Source organism: Malurus melanocephalus, unplaced genomic scaffold (genome assembly GCF_030028575.1).
Source record: "Malurus melanocephalus ecotype Western Australia unplaced genomic scaffold, MMel_1.1 scaffold_93, whole genome shotgun sequence".
NCBI lineage: Eukaryota > Metazoa > Chordata > Aves > Passeriformes > Maluridae > Malurus > Malurus melanocephalus.
Window position 1 is genome coordinate 619,593 of NW_026623325.1, and position 15,393 is coordinate 634,985.

A 15,393-nucleotide genomic window follows, 5' to 3' on the forward strand; every position below is an offset into this window, starting at 1 on the left:
TTGAGATAAAGGTGGTTTAATAGGACAGAATCAGAAGGGAAAACAAGAGTAACAATGATAAATAAAATATATGAAACAAATGAGGCACAACACAAATGCCCACCACCTGATGACTGATGCCAGTCAGTTTCTGAGCAGTGACCCCTGGCCAGCTCTCCCTCAGCTGCTAGTTTAAGCATGACATCACGTTGTCTGGGACCTCCCTTTGCTCACTCGCATCAGCTGTCCTGGCTGTGTCCCCTCCCAGTTCCTTGTGCACCCCAGCCCCTTCGTCAGTGGGATGAGGAACTGACTGAAGTCCTTGACTTAGTTGTTGCTAAGCCATGTTTACACTAAAACACCAGTGTGTTACCAACATTATTCTCACTCTAAATCCAAAACACAGCATTCTACCAGCTACGGGGAAGAAAACRAGCTCTCTCCCAGGCAAAACCAGGACAGGCTGATGCAGGATGTTGGCACCTGCAGTTTAACCATGGCCCAAATCAGCTGTTGATAAACCTCAACGGTATTTACATGTAACTACACCACAAATACTGGGATACAGAGGGTTTAGGAGAGTGAATCCTTGGAGTTCTCTAATGGGAGAACATAGCCACTGGATTTACAATTTACCCATCACAAACTCTTACTGTTCTCTGAAGATAGTTGAGTTGGGATTGAACAGGGCAATGTCTGTCAACATAAAATCTGTTCTGAAATCTTTATCCTTTTTTAGTTTTGAGCTTGTGCAAGAGGCAGTCTGATGTTAGCTAGGGCGTTCAGCTTGAAGAGATTCCTAGAATCTAGACGCTGCTCTCAGGATCATTTCAGTAATGGTTGATGCAAATGACCATGTATATTTGTTTCATAAAAATGGCCTAGGTTCCCCAGGAGGTATAGGGAAACCCCTAKGGGGAGATGGTGTCTGGGATGATGATGAAGAGCTTTCACTTGAATATTGGTTTAGTCTTTCTAAAGTAGCCTGAAACAATTAATGTTTCTAAGTCTATTATTCTCTCCAGCTTAACCTAAATACTTACATGAACAGGTTATCACTGATAGTTGTTACCCTTTGTTATTTTAGGCATTTTTATATGCATATAAACCATGTTTATTTACATTTGAATAATCTAATACATTCGTTAATGCTTTGTTTGAGCTGGTAGCAATGACATCTGTTCATCTTTTCTTGCATTATTATATATATGGGAGGGGAGAAAAAWTTTTTTTCTGGTATCAAATATTRGGATTACTTTGAGCTTCATAAAGAGGAAAAAAGTCCCTCTTTGTTATAAGTGTTAATATTTTCTAGAACTGTATTGAAAATAGATGTTGGTCAGATTTTTTTATTTCCTCTGAGTTACTTTGTTTCCTTGTGTCAGCTTTTGACTTTGGCCTAATGCAAGATACACTAATTGTGGTGTGCTCAAAACTTGATTAATGTAGGCGCTTCAGAATACAGTTCTGATTTAATCTAATTCAGACCATGACTTCAGAATTGAAATTACCAGGTATAAAGCCTGGAAAGGCAGAGARAGGAAGGTCAGGGAGAAGGGTGGGCATAAATTGAGGAAATGTTCTGAATATGCTGCTGTCTTCCTGTTCTGCTGCTGTAACCCTAAACATGATTTAGAGGTTGCTCTCACAGTCAGACACTAAGGTAAATCTTACTTTGGATTGCCTTTGTCCTGAGCTCACTTATAAACAGTTGTTACTATTAAATCTTGAGGTTTTGGGKTTTTTTTTACATGAGACAGCTCATCAGCTTTCAAGAGAGGGAACCTGGGTCATAACCAGATGTACTGTGCATTCACACAACAGAAAGAAATTTGAGGTTTTGAYATAGCTGTGAGGTTTAGAGATAAATGTTGATACTGAGTTTTGGGGTCTTCTTGATTTTAATTTTGGGTTTATAGATTTTTTCGTTGGGTCATTTGGGGTTTTTTCATACAGCACCAGGTACTTCTTGTGGGAGTCTTGAAGAGCTCACCACTGTGTTAAACAAATGTGAAACAGCTCCCAAGTGAGTTTTCTTTCTAAGCCAAGGCTGTTCCATTGTGCGTTTGCTGTGACAGCTCCTCATTACAAAGACTTTGACTCTTGTATAGTGTGCCTGTGGAATGAATTACTCAGCACAGCAAGGCAAAAAAGGACACTTTGAAGTTCATTTTGAATTCTGGAGGTATCCCATATTGCATGCAAGTGGAAATCTCAGAACACAAAGGAACTGACTTGTAGTCCCCAAAATGCACAGCTCAGAGATACTGGTTTATTGTCAAAATGATTTGCAAATAAATCTTATTTTTAACCTCTTTCTGACAYCTTTTGCTTGTATGGATTTTTCTTTCCTTCTTCTCCAAGCTATTGAATGTATTCATATGGGTGAAAAATGGAACTTACCCATTAAGAGTGCATGTTAAAGTGTAAGTATGAATTCTTGTGCAGTGACACATAATTACAGCATCAAAACTAGTTGAATACATACTTACTTCCCTGTCCAAAAAAAGATTACAGGTAATTTGCTTTCTAAATCCATTTCCTTTCTCTGTTAAAAGATGGGGTCAGTGGCTTGCTTCTGCCTCTCTCCTCTCAAAAATGAGGAGCAAATCAAAACTGACTTTGTTTCCTATGTGTTGTAAACTAAAGTTTAGAAGCATACTTGAAGTCTGGGRCTGGTACAGACCTTTACTTCACAAGCACTGGGAAGAGTGGTGGGTTGCATTGTCTTCTGTTGTTTGTGGGTAAAAATGTCATTTGGATTGGGTCGTGTTTGTGAGAAAGCCAGGCCAAAACTATCCCTCTGCCTTTTCAAGGGCAGAGGGGGTGGAATTTGTGGATCTAGGCTGTGTCCCTTCCTTCCACTCCCTTAAACTGCAGTCATGCCCAATCCAGCAGTCCCACTTCTGTGATATTTCGTGTGTGTGGTGTCTGAAGGGCAAAGAAAGATGTGCCTCACATTCCTGCGCCACCCCATCTTGATATGTCAGGAGAAGTTCCCATTACCTGGACTGCAAGCTGTCGTGAGAAAGAAAAAGACAAGTCCTGTCAGCAGTTTGTGTCTTAGACAAAAACTACATCTTGAAAGTTCATAATTTTTGGCTGTGTGGCTACAAAAATTTTCAGACAGCTGTGTCCAAACCCCATTCACATCCTGGTTGCAGGCAAGTTGAAAAGGCCATGTCCAAAAAAGCTGCAGTGAAAAGGCAGTGCTTTCTGCTCACAGGTCCAGGCTAGGGTGTGGAGGAGATTCTCTACAGCCTATATTTTGCCCTTGCAAAGGACAATGAGGTATACAATGATAGGGTACACAAAAAACAAATCCTTATTCCTTGGGAGAAAAAAAGAAATAATCTTTAAACGAGGAGAAGAGATGCTCAAGCTGAGGCACTGAGTTACCAAATAGTAGAAAACAAGGGGGAAGAGTGCAGCTGCTTGAGATGATTTCTCCTTAAGTGATGTGAGTGGGAATTTCCTGCATCCTGGCRGGGGCTGTGGCCTCTCAGGGTCATCCATGTGCTGCCGGTTGCAGTGCCTTGGTGCTTTCTCTCCTTGTTGTGCTGCCAGGAGAGTGACAAGAGGCACAGTCCATCCATAAACGAACAGGCATTAAAAGTATAAACGGTGGCATTAAAAGGGAAAGGATAAAAAGGRGTTTGAACAGACTTGGTGCGACTTTCCTTGGGTGCGCTCAGGTACAGCCGAGGTGTCCCGTTTCTGGCTCTTTCAGCGTACGAGTGTCCTAGACATTCCATCGGCTGGTGCTGACCCTAGGCAGTAAATCCCTGCCGCAGAGCGCCACAGGGATTAAAACCCGCGCATGGGAGCAGTGCGGGATGTGAAACCAGGCGTGCGTGAGAGCCGCGCTCAGGTACCGCSCTGGAGAGAGCTGCGCGGCGCGGAGCCGGCTCGGGTGTCTGCCGCGGTGAAGGGAACTGCTGTGGGGTTGGTGTGACAAGGGAAAAGCACCACTGCGGCATCAGCCCGGGCTGCCACGGCAGCAAGGGTGGCGTGTGTCCCAGAGACACACAGATGTACGGGCGCGCAGCCATCGCTCACACGCAGACGAAACACGCCGCCGGCATCTGCCCCTGAGCCCAGCTCTGCACCAGTACCTTGGGCTGTGAGCTATCGGGGAGCCCCTGCTGTGACCGTGGCACTGGTGGCTCCCCCTGACCATCCTGGGACAGCCGGTTCTGCTGGCGCCCTGGGGGTTCCCCTGCCTGTCACCATGTGTCTGCTGCCATGTCTTGGTGGCAGTGATCCATCAGTCACATAACCTAGCACTGTTCTGAGTGGGACATTTGTGTTCCTGGTTTCTCCAGCACTGCAGYGTGCAGGGCAGCATGTATTAGACACGAGAAGTGGTGACAACTGGGGATGCTGGTGCCATGTAAGTAACCCCTTCCAGATGCTCCAGGGAAATCRGGTGCACCTGTGGCAACTGGACCTGGTTGCAGCTATGGTTGAATCRGTTTTCTTCCTGCTGGCTGGCAGCAAACTGCCACTGGTAGCAGTGGGCTGAAATCTCTGGGTTTGGAGAAGTCTGTCGTCGCACTGAAGGAAATACCAGGCCATAGACGGCATTCCTCCTTCAGGATGTGTTTGGTCAAAAATGTCTCTCCTTAGGGATCCAGTTTTGGATCAAACAGATACCCAGATAAGTTGGATGTTCTTACTCCATCCAAGAGCAGGCTCAGGGGCAGGGTAGCATCTCCCTTCTGCTTTACCATTCCTTGAGGAGCAGCCCTGCTTTGCACAGGTAAGCCAGCACTAGCTTTTGGTATGGGGAATGCTCACCATACTGATAATGGTTTGGAAGAAGAAGGGCATTCCCTTCCTAGAAAACTSTCTGGAGGGGAGAAAGRGAGGGAGAGYAGACACAAGATCACAGCAATGCAGCTGCAGCTTCTTGGATCCAGGAGAAAGGCAGACATATCCCAACCGGGCAGAAAGCAATGGGTTTTGGCTGCAGATTAAAGGAGAAGGTAGCATCTCAGAGGAGTGTATAACAGCAGATGAAAACAGCTGTAAAAGAAAACAAATGGTGTCACAGAGAGAAGGAATATGGTAGCTCTCAGTGACAGGGAAGCTCATTCATTCTGTGGTTCAGTTCCAGGGATTGATGCCTGTCAGGAGGGAGCACAGCAGGAGATGGCTGGAGCAGGAGASTCTCTACTTCAGATTTCAGCCCTTTTTGTCTCCTTCTTCCAGCCTAATTGAGTTGTTATGATCATCACAACCACTGGATTTTCATCAGAAAATCAGGAAAAACATGCTCTGTCCTGGCATGGAGAAATAAAAACAATCCATGTCCCTCATGCTGAAGTTTCCTGCCCTTCTGGGGCTGTCATTCAAAGAGAAGGACAGAACAGGAGTCTTTGAGGCAGATGTCTGGGAAGCAAAGCAGAGCTGCCCTGGGGGTGAATGTTGTCTTAGCAGGGAAGTTCAGGAGACTGGGATCTCCCTCTGCTGAGYGATATATACAGAAAATGTTTCCAACTTGAGCAGCCTGTGTCTGAGAATTGAATGTGAGCTTCATGTTAAATATTACCGTCATTACATACCTCATCCCTGGTCTWAATTCTCTACTATTTTACCTTTTATCAAATATTAGGTTAAAGAGGTTGGGGAAAAGACCCAGCTTCTGGGTTGCCTGTTACAGTACCTACTTCTGGAGGTAAAAATGCCCGAAGTGGGGACAAGACTTCAGAGATCTTTACAGCAGCGCACAGAAATCAAGGGGGAAAACAAATCACTGGGAAACAGGAATTAGTTCTTAGAATAAAAGTACAGAGTAACCACCAGATGTTTGCWGTGGTATTTCACTGCATTTATTACTGGTTAATCAGTGCTGCCAACTGCCCAGCACTTGGCTGCTCCTGATTTACCATAAAGCCACCCCACACAATACATTTAATCCATTTCTACTTCCTTCCAGCTGAAGAGCCTCCATAGTGGCTGTAGATCACGGGTTATTTGTAACAGTAACATTCCCCTGTGGGTCAGCTGCCAGAATTTCTTGTTTTCTGGCAAAATAATTTCCCCAAATCTTTTTGCTAGTGAGTGAAAAATCAGCTCTGAGCCTGAAGTGAGCTTGAGCTCCAGTGCAACCTGTGCAACTGACCAAGGACCTGATGTATTGCCCAATTTGGGCACAGGCAGCAATTCGTGTTTTCTGCCATGAAATGCTGTTTACCAGACTTGTAGGGATTTTTTTATCCCCTTCAAATTTGGAGTGCACTCAAAAATGCACAGGAAGGTCCTTTTGGTGTAAACCCATGGTCACCTTCAAGCCTGGATGGAGACCCTTGTTATTTARCGAGTTCATTCCTGTCAGAAAATTTGGGTGGATGCTGCTCTGACAGCAGGTCTGAATCTGTAAACACTAGACCCAAGTCCACTGAGGGAAGAAAAAGACCCTTCGCCAATCTTTGCCACTTGCTCCTCATCTCTCCATAATAAACAGGCTGGTATGTTTTGATTTAGCAAAAACGTTTAAACAAATTGCATTTGATACAAGTCACAGTACAATTTCAGAAGTGAAAACCACAATATTCCCTCCAAGAACAATGAATATTTAGAGATAAAAACAAACCACCTGGCCAGGCCCCACTGGTGCATGCACTGAGCTCCCAGCTGTCTCTGCTGYTACTTCCTACGCTACTTCTGCAGGAGAGGCCCTGATTTATTGACTGTTTCCCTCCCACTCCACTGCCTGCAGCTTCTCATGACTTCCACTCACTCAGTGGGTGCAACTGTTAGGTTTTTCTTCTGCCCAATYCATGTCCTTTTTATGGTGCTTCTTTGTCACAGAGGCATCAGGTATGCTGCGAACATTTTCTTTATGCCACACAAGTCAATGTTTGCATTGAAAGCGAGCTCTACTCATTTCAATAAKAATTAAATTCTTCAGCTTTCTCTTACTTGGAAATGTAAGAGAAATCTTGCCACGATGCCTGGAATCCCAGAGGGGTAAACTGCTGGTAGAAATACAAGATCTGCAGAAGCTGCCAGAGGATTTAGGGAAGAGGTGTGGGAGCAGGTCCTGGCTCCAGGGCCACATCACTGGCTGTTGTCCCCTCCGCCACACCCAGGAGCTGCAGGGGGAACCCACGACACTGACACACAGCTCAGTAACCATGGAGGAGCAGCCCGAATAAATTTGTGGAGCAGATGTTCCCAGAGCCATACAAAGGCAGAAAACCTCAGGTTTCTCCTGGGTGTTTTTTGCCAAAGCTCCTGCTGTGAGGTGCTGGAGGTGCAATGGTCTGAGCGCAGGGCAGGATTTGATCGTGCATCCGAACAGCTCCATCCAGCTCCACATCCTCCGCCAGGCATGGCTCGCTCTTCCACTGCTGCTGACTCGAATGTGCTCCTTAAAAGCACTACCATCCTTTCTTCTGAAAGGATGAAGCAGCAGAACTCTGGGAAATGCTTCTCCTTTTCCTCCCAGGTTGTTCTCTCCATGGCATCTGTAATATCGAAGTGCTCTTTTTCTAATTTCACAGCCTTGGTTGGTATTAGGGCTCTTGGGAAAAAATCCCCATTGCTGACAATTTCTCCAGGTCCTGCCTGAGAGATTTTTRACTTCCAAACTTAATACCAGGCTACAGTATTTTCACAATTACCATTTTTATTTTCTCGTGGAAAATGTGAAATAAGCTGCTGAATTTTTCTACTCTATTTTAAATTCTTCTTTTCTTGGAAAAAAAAGTGCAAAATCTGAATATTTTTCTTTTTGTATTGCTTTTCACAGATGCTCTTCAGTGAAGCAGTTAATTTGAAATGCATGTGCACAAAATCAATTCTGGTTTGCACATGATTCCATCTAATTTGGTAAGCTTATTCATAATGTTTTCCAAATCTGGTGAATACTGAAATTATCCCCTTATTGCACAGGGTCTGAAAGGTCTTTTCTAACACTGCATTATTTTCCAAAATGATGGACAAAAGACTATAAACCCCAGCTATTTGGCTGGGGAGTTACACAATCTCAGAACAGTTTGGAYTGGAAGGAATGTTCAGAGATCACACATTTTACCTCCTTGTGTGCTTGATTAGGTAACTGCATAAACTTTGTGCATCTGTTAAGTTTGTTGCATAAAAGTGTATCCAGTAAGTTTATTGCTGAACTTGCCAAGATTTTTTAAGAAATTGATTACATTGAAATTTGGTGGGTTTTCACAGACTTTATTGGTTTGTTAAATAATTCAAGGCCATTATAATCCTGTCATCCTTAACAATTTTTTTACTGGAGTATGATACCAGGAGTATTGCTCACACGTGACATTTTCTCCATGGGCTTTAAAAGTGCTTTTATCACTGTTTTTCATAAATGTAAATCCCAGGAACAAGGATTCAGTTGAAGAGTTAGTTCAAAGGTTATTCTTGTTTAGTTTAGAAGTTTAGAGCTTTTGGTGTGACATATGTGAACCCCATGTGCCCTACTCTGGCATGAGTTGGGTAAGCACCATGGGGATAAGTGCTTTAGAAGGTAAAACTGTTCTCCTAGTAAAAGAAAAATATCTGGAAAAAGCTCATCAGAGATCAAGGCTGAGAAGGAAAAATAATAATTGTTAGGAAACAACTCAGTTGGGAAAATAGCTATGTTCRTGGAGTTCATAATATTTAGTATTTGAAGTAATAATGAATTTCTCTTCCAAGTTTTACCTTTTGAAGGTGACTGGGTCCCTTGAGAATCAGAAGCTGAGAACAAGAAGTGAAGTGCTGTGAGTGCACATCTCTTGTGGGTGACTGGATACTTCTGGGTCTTTATCAGCTTTTCCCAGCTGGTCAGTTTTTGTGACTAATGATTATTTCATTTTTACCCAAATAATTTCCATAAAAGCATTTTGATTGAGCATGACCCGTGGCTTTTGATGCTGTATGTGCTTTGGGAAGATCAGTCTCTGTCAGGCTCTCACTTGACACCAGGTATCTTGCTTCTGGTGATGAGATTGGAATGGGTGGGAGATGGAGGGCCAGAGAGGTTGTGGGTAAATAAAACAATGTAGGTCTAAGAAAAGTTATTTTCAGGTATGATCATCCAACTAGGTTGTAATTATTCAATATTGTTCACAAAATACCCAGAAGGAGGAGAAATCTTTATGGCCTTGGGTGGGTATTTTTATTTTACCGTCAGTCTGCACAGAGTATGTAAATACTCAGATGCTATCATTTGTCTTGGGAAATTAAGAAAATTAGAGTGGGAGGATTAGAGACATTTTTAATCACCCCTGGCTCTGCATCCAAGGATTTTTTTGTGATTCATCTTCACGATGGAAAAGGAGCTTCTATGCTGTGCCTCAGAAGGTGCAAATCCTTGGGTGCATTTCCCACTGCTAAAGGGTTGATTTTTCTCTTTATTTGTAGAGCTTGGTGTGGGGAGTTTGATATGGTGCACCTCTGCTCCCAGGGCTGTGTGCCCACYCCCTGCCTGCACTGTCCTGCTTTGCTGGCCCCTCGTGGAAGGCTGTGGCTCAGGGACAGTGTGAGGACACTGACAGCCCTGTGGCCACCAGGGCACTTCTGTTTGGCAGAATCCCTGACAGTGACACAGGATAAGGGGTGATCTGAGGAGCCTTTCTGGTTCATTTCTTTCCCCAAAATCTCTGGAGGCAGGGTTTTTTTGGGTGTTTTTTCAATTGTTTGGAGGGTTTTGAGGAAGTGTGGCAGTCACCTTAGGTCTTAGCCCAGTATTTTGTGACAGGTCTTTCTGGTACTGGGTGTTTGCTGCGCTTGTGTGTGGTTTAAGGTGGATCTACATCTTATATTTGATGGAGCTTTATGCTCAAAATATTTGCTAATCCCAGTTTTATCAGGGACTATGTGACCAAAAGGCTCCATGCATCCTCTCTACCTGAACTTTACTATTCAAATGGAGTTAGAAGCTCAAATTGACTAATAATCTCTTCTTTCTTACCATGTGCATTTTCAATTGATCTCTGAGTTGAGTGTGTGTTGCTGTTTTGCTTTCCAGGTTAGGACAGTCCCCTTCACAAGGGAGTGTCTTTCTCTCTTAGGAAAGGATCTTAGGAAGGTGTCCTGAGAGTGTTTAATATTATAGGGTTGAAAACAGAAATGTGGCATTTACTTCGTGGGTCAAATACCAAGAGGCAAGCAGGGAGTTAAAAGGGTGGTACRGAATCTGAGTTATTTAAATGTATTTAATGGGTAAGGCTGATGGGTGGTGAGGACATTATTGAAAAGCTTTTGTTACAGGGAAGGATAAAAATAGAATTAATATCTCCCACAGGCAATTTCTTTTAAAAATCACATCTTGTTCCCTGCAGTCCAAGTGCTCAAGGATGTGGGGTGGCTGAGTGAGGAATAGAGCTGTCAGCAATCCCACAGTTCTGCACCGACCAGCTTGGGCTGAACCTGGAGACAGACCCGGGGCAGAGGGCAGGATGTGGGGTGGAATTAATTGTCTTCAGAATAGCTGGTGTGGGACTAAGTTTTGGGTTTGTGCTGATCAGAGTGCTGWTAATACAGAGATGTTTTTGTTACTGCTGAGCAGAGCTCGCAGAGAACCAAAGCCTTTTCTGCTTTTGTACTGCCACGCTGGGGAGGGGCTGGGGGTCGTTGGGAGGGCAGGAGGAGAYACAGCCAGGACAGGTGACCCCAACTGACCAAAGGGTTATTCCAGACTGTGTGACATCATGCTCGGTGTATTAAGGGGAGAGGCAGGGGGGAAGGAGGAAGCTGGGGACACATTTGGAGTGATGGGTTTTGTCTTCCCAAGTAGCCATGGCATGTGATGGGTCCCTACTCTCCTGGGGATGGCTGAACACCTGCCTGCYCATGRGAARCAGTGAATTAATCCCTTGTTCTGCTTTGCTCGTGTGCATGGCTTTTGCTTTCCCTATTAAACTGTCTTTATCTACAACCACGGGTTTTCCGTCTTTTACCCTTCTGATTGTCTCCCTGATCCCACTCTTGGGGCAGTGAGGGAGTGGCTGTGTGGGGCTTGGCTGCTGGCTGGGGTTAAGCCAGGACAGAGACATCCTCAGAAGCAGATGTCATGCCACACAGGACTAGGCAGGAGCCTGAGTGGTTTTCTAGGATTTAGGTGCTTTTAGGTGGAATTTAGATTAAATCCCATTTTAGGTAGGATTTAGAAGGACCAGCTCTAGCCACGGCTACCTCTATTTTACTGTCTGAAGTGCACTGACAGGCAGTCACAAACCTGCTAGACATGACCTAATGGGGTGATGTGGGAGGGGGTTTGTGCATTGCACATCCCAGAAGGGATGCAACTGGTGAATGAAGCCAGAGGCACCTTTGGCAGAAGCTGTGCATCCCACCCTCTGGCAGCAGCAGCAGCCAGCACCCACCACATAACCCCTGCCTTGGGCTGCTGAGGGAGCTCCTGTGTGTGCYCTTTGAACCCCTCACGATGCCTCAGGGTGTCCTTCTCTTGGTCTTCCAAGTGCAAGGTGTGGTGAGGTGAGGGGAATTTCACGCTGAACACTGAACACTGTCTCCAGGTTCAGCCCAAACTGGTTGGTGCAGAACTGTGGGATTGCTGGCAGCTCTATTCCTCACTCAGCCACCCCACATCCCTCAGCACTTGGACTGCAAAGCCCTAAAGGTTTCTTAACAAACAGAAGGGTAGAGGGAAATCACATGGAATCAAATGGAGCCTTTAATTCCACTTGAGATATTGATTTTCTGATTTCTTGACGTTTCTRAAAGTATGTCATTCATTGAAGCAAGATCTGACGTAGAATTTAATTTTGTCTTTTTCATCTAAAATGTCAGAAGAAAACACGGACTTTCATGGATAAGGAGAACAGGGCTTTGGAACTTTTAAAACAGAAAATACAATTTAAAAAAATTATGTGTATTTATGAAATATTCCCATATAACCTAAACCCGTTATATATTCCCATATAACCTTGTCTTCCCACAGAAAAATATTTTGACCAAGAATCTCCACCCAGCCTTTTGTGTGATCCACAACATCACCTGCCAAGAGCACAATGAAACAGATGAAAATACGCTCTGTAACCACCCAGCACAAGCCCCCAATCTCCCTTTTCGCTTGCAAAGAGCGGCTCTCTAGTCACTACTGCCGCAGTAATAATAATTTGCATTTCTGCTTAACCTAAATCTTRCTATTTCAAAGCAGATATTTCAGACAACTAATTAGCACAGAGGTTCATTAAATCTAAAAAATACCCTCGCTGGGTAGACGGAGCATCCAGACCCTTAACCCATTTCCCAAGGCAAACGCCGCTCTGCCTCATTAGGCTTTGCTGGGGGCAGTCTGAATCCCTAAAGCTGCCGGAGCGGAGGGAATGCCAGTTCCTATCGTCGATCGGGCTTTCGCATCCGCGCTGGCGCTGCCCCACGGCCACCAGCGAGGGCTGGGGACAGCCCCGGGGCCAGCGCTGCGGGCAGAGCCCCCGGCACAGCCCGGCCACCAGCACCAGGGGCGGGGGCTCAGCTCCTCCATCCCCGCCGTGACAAGAGACCTGCCTGTGCTTCAGCAGGGACAGCGCTGMCAAAAATGTCGTAGGGAGCAAAGCTCAGCCTGCAGCCAGCGACTGTCTGCGGAGACAGAGGAAACCAGAGGGAAATTGCAGCAGCTCTGTGCTCACATTCTCCTCTTACTTTTCCTCAGAACCTAAGGAAATGGCTGTGGCTTTGTGTGGAAGTTAATTAATGATAGTAAATAATATTCCTTTGTACGAGGAGTGAATAGCGCCCTTTATTGGGGGCTCTCAGTGTGCCTAATGCTCTGTGTTTAATCCAGCTTCCCGGCGAAAGCTAGCTGAATTATTCATTGCAAATAAATTATCTGAAGAATACAGCCCTGTTTCTCGCTGCCTGTGAGCCCAGCCCGCTTTCTTTGATGCCCTTTTCCGCAGCCAGCAGGGTCTTTGCGACAATTTGGGCGACGGAGCCGCAGCGCGCAGCTCGTGGTGTCGCTCGCTAATTGCGGGAGCGTGGCGGGGCGGTGCGGGAAGAGGGGACAGGATCCCGATCCTGCTCCTGCCAGGAGCCGGGCTCCGAACGGGGCAGAGAGCAGTAAGGGATGCTGAGCATGCCCCTCCTTTGCTCACACATATGAGCACACACGCATCCATATGGATGGGGAGCTTTTCACAGGCGCTCGCTGCCGCTCACGGAGCGCTCAGGCTCCAATTAAGACCAATCGCGTACGGTAAATCTGCAAATAAAGGATTCGGGTAATGTCCTTCTGGGCTGATTTTTGGTATAACGCTCAATGTTACACACAGAAGGCATTTACTCCCCGATATTCTGGCAAATAAAAACCTCTCCCCCACACCCTCAAGCAGTAAAAAGCTCTGTATTTAGAACTGGTGAGATCTGATTACTCGAAGAGTGCTCCATTGTTCCAGAAAGCAGCAGGCTGTTTGTGACCTGACTGACTGCAGGTTCAGGCCTGTCCACATCAGGATCCCAGGGCTTTTTGGATACCCTTGGCTTGGGGAGTGAAACTTTCGTTGTGATTTCAGCCAACCCTTCATCAGCCTTTGTTGCAGGTGGCAGGTTTGAAACAAAGCCTCCAGAAGCCTTTCTCRCGTGGGCAGACCTCAGCCTTGAGCTCGCTGCTACCAGCAAGTTYGAGATGCCAAAATCTGACGTGGACCCAAAAAGCTTCTTGCAGAATTCCCCTCCATGGAAACRTGTAGGCATGGCCTGTGAAGGGAGGCAAAGGCCACCACCACAGCTGGCCCTCCTCTCCCATGTCCTCACTGTCTGCCCCCAAGGAGGGAGAAAGGACACAGAGCCAGTGCTGGCTCCAGCCCCAGTGTTGCAGGGAGGCTCTTCCTGCATGGATATCCCATCACTGAGCAGGCACACACAGCAGCCCCATCCTCACCTTCCCACCTCCAGAAAGAGCTGCTGCTCTGGGCAATTTTCTCAAGAGCATTGGTTACTTTAGCATATCATGACTKCCTGTGGGCTCTTGAGCAATGAACCACCCAGATCTGGTGGCCACTGGGGACCCTTTCCAGGAGGCTCCCTGTGGTGGATGTTGGGAGCTGGGCTGGACATGGATATTCCCCAATAAACAGCTGTAACACCAGGGACATRGCAAATTGTCACTAAATCTCTGCATTTGGAAGTTTGGCAGCCAATCCCACCTTCCCCCATTCACTGCAGTAAGAACCAATAAAATAAAATTCTTATAAAATACATAGGTTTCAGGGCCTGATTCTGCATCGGCTACAGAAGAAAATCAGATTTGAGAGCACTCATCCTTTTATGAGACAAGAGTCTAAGCATTCCTAAGAGAAAGTGAAATTTTGGAWGTGTATTAAGGCCATAAATACCTTGGGGTGATAAGCCTGGACCAACAACCCATTTTACAATGGAACCTGCTCATGACATCCTATGGGTCTCCTCACCCTGAGGCAAGGCTGAGATTTTGTGCACAGAGACCTGTTTTCAGAATTATGGCTTTTATGGCCTTTTTTGAATGTGAGAAAAGTGAGGAATTTACACTGTAAAAATTCTTGGCAAAGTCAGAGCCTCCAGTTTTTGYGTAGTTAACCAATTACTGTGTTGTTGAATTTACACACTTCAGACAAGTCTACTGTAAATTCATATCCCAAGGTAAAAAAATGGAAAAAAATCAGACTTTGGCTTTGCCAAACTTTTTATTGGACAAAATTTTTTCTTTTTTTAATCAAATCCAGACAGGATACATAAGCATTGAATACTTTTTATTATTTCTTACATAATGAAAGAATATTTTGGAAGTATCTATCAAATAATAAGATAGATCTCTGTAATATAAATTAAAATTGTAAATGGAAGCTTCACAGGAATAATTTTTTTTTTTTTTCAGCAAAGCAGGAACATCTGGTATGGCTTCTAATTTATTTAGAAAGTAGGCATGGCTCCRGCCCAGTAAGGAATTTAATGCATAAACAATCTTACTGGACTTCTCTGAGACTATTTACACACTGAAGCTAATCCCAAGCCCAGGYACTCTGCTGAAGGTGACCTTCCAGACTCCTCAGGCTGTCCCTGATGTCCTTTAGATGYTGCACATTCCTGCAAGTTTTGGGATATTCCATAGAGGGACAGCAATGCCAMGGAAGTATCCAGAAGACCCTGAGCAACAAAGAGCATCATTCAATGACAGCCATCTGTGGAGACCACATCCTGCTTGGAAAGGTGACTGTGGGGAATGAACTTCCTTGTCTGCCTGATCACCACCTGTCTGTCTGGTGGTCTCTCAGAGTAGAGGGTGTGCCCACACAGAAAGTCAGCTGAGAGAATGAAACAGTAATTATTACTAATTGTTACTAATTATTACTAATTATTACTAATTATTACTAATTACACATAATTGATTCCATCATGACATCAGAATACTGAGTAAGACCAGGGCAGGCTGTGGCAATGAGGTTCAGAGCTCAGTCAGAG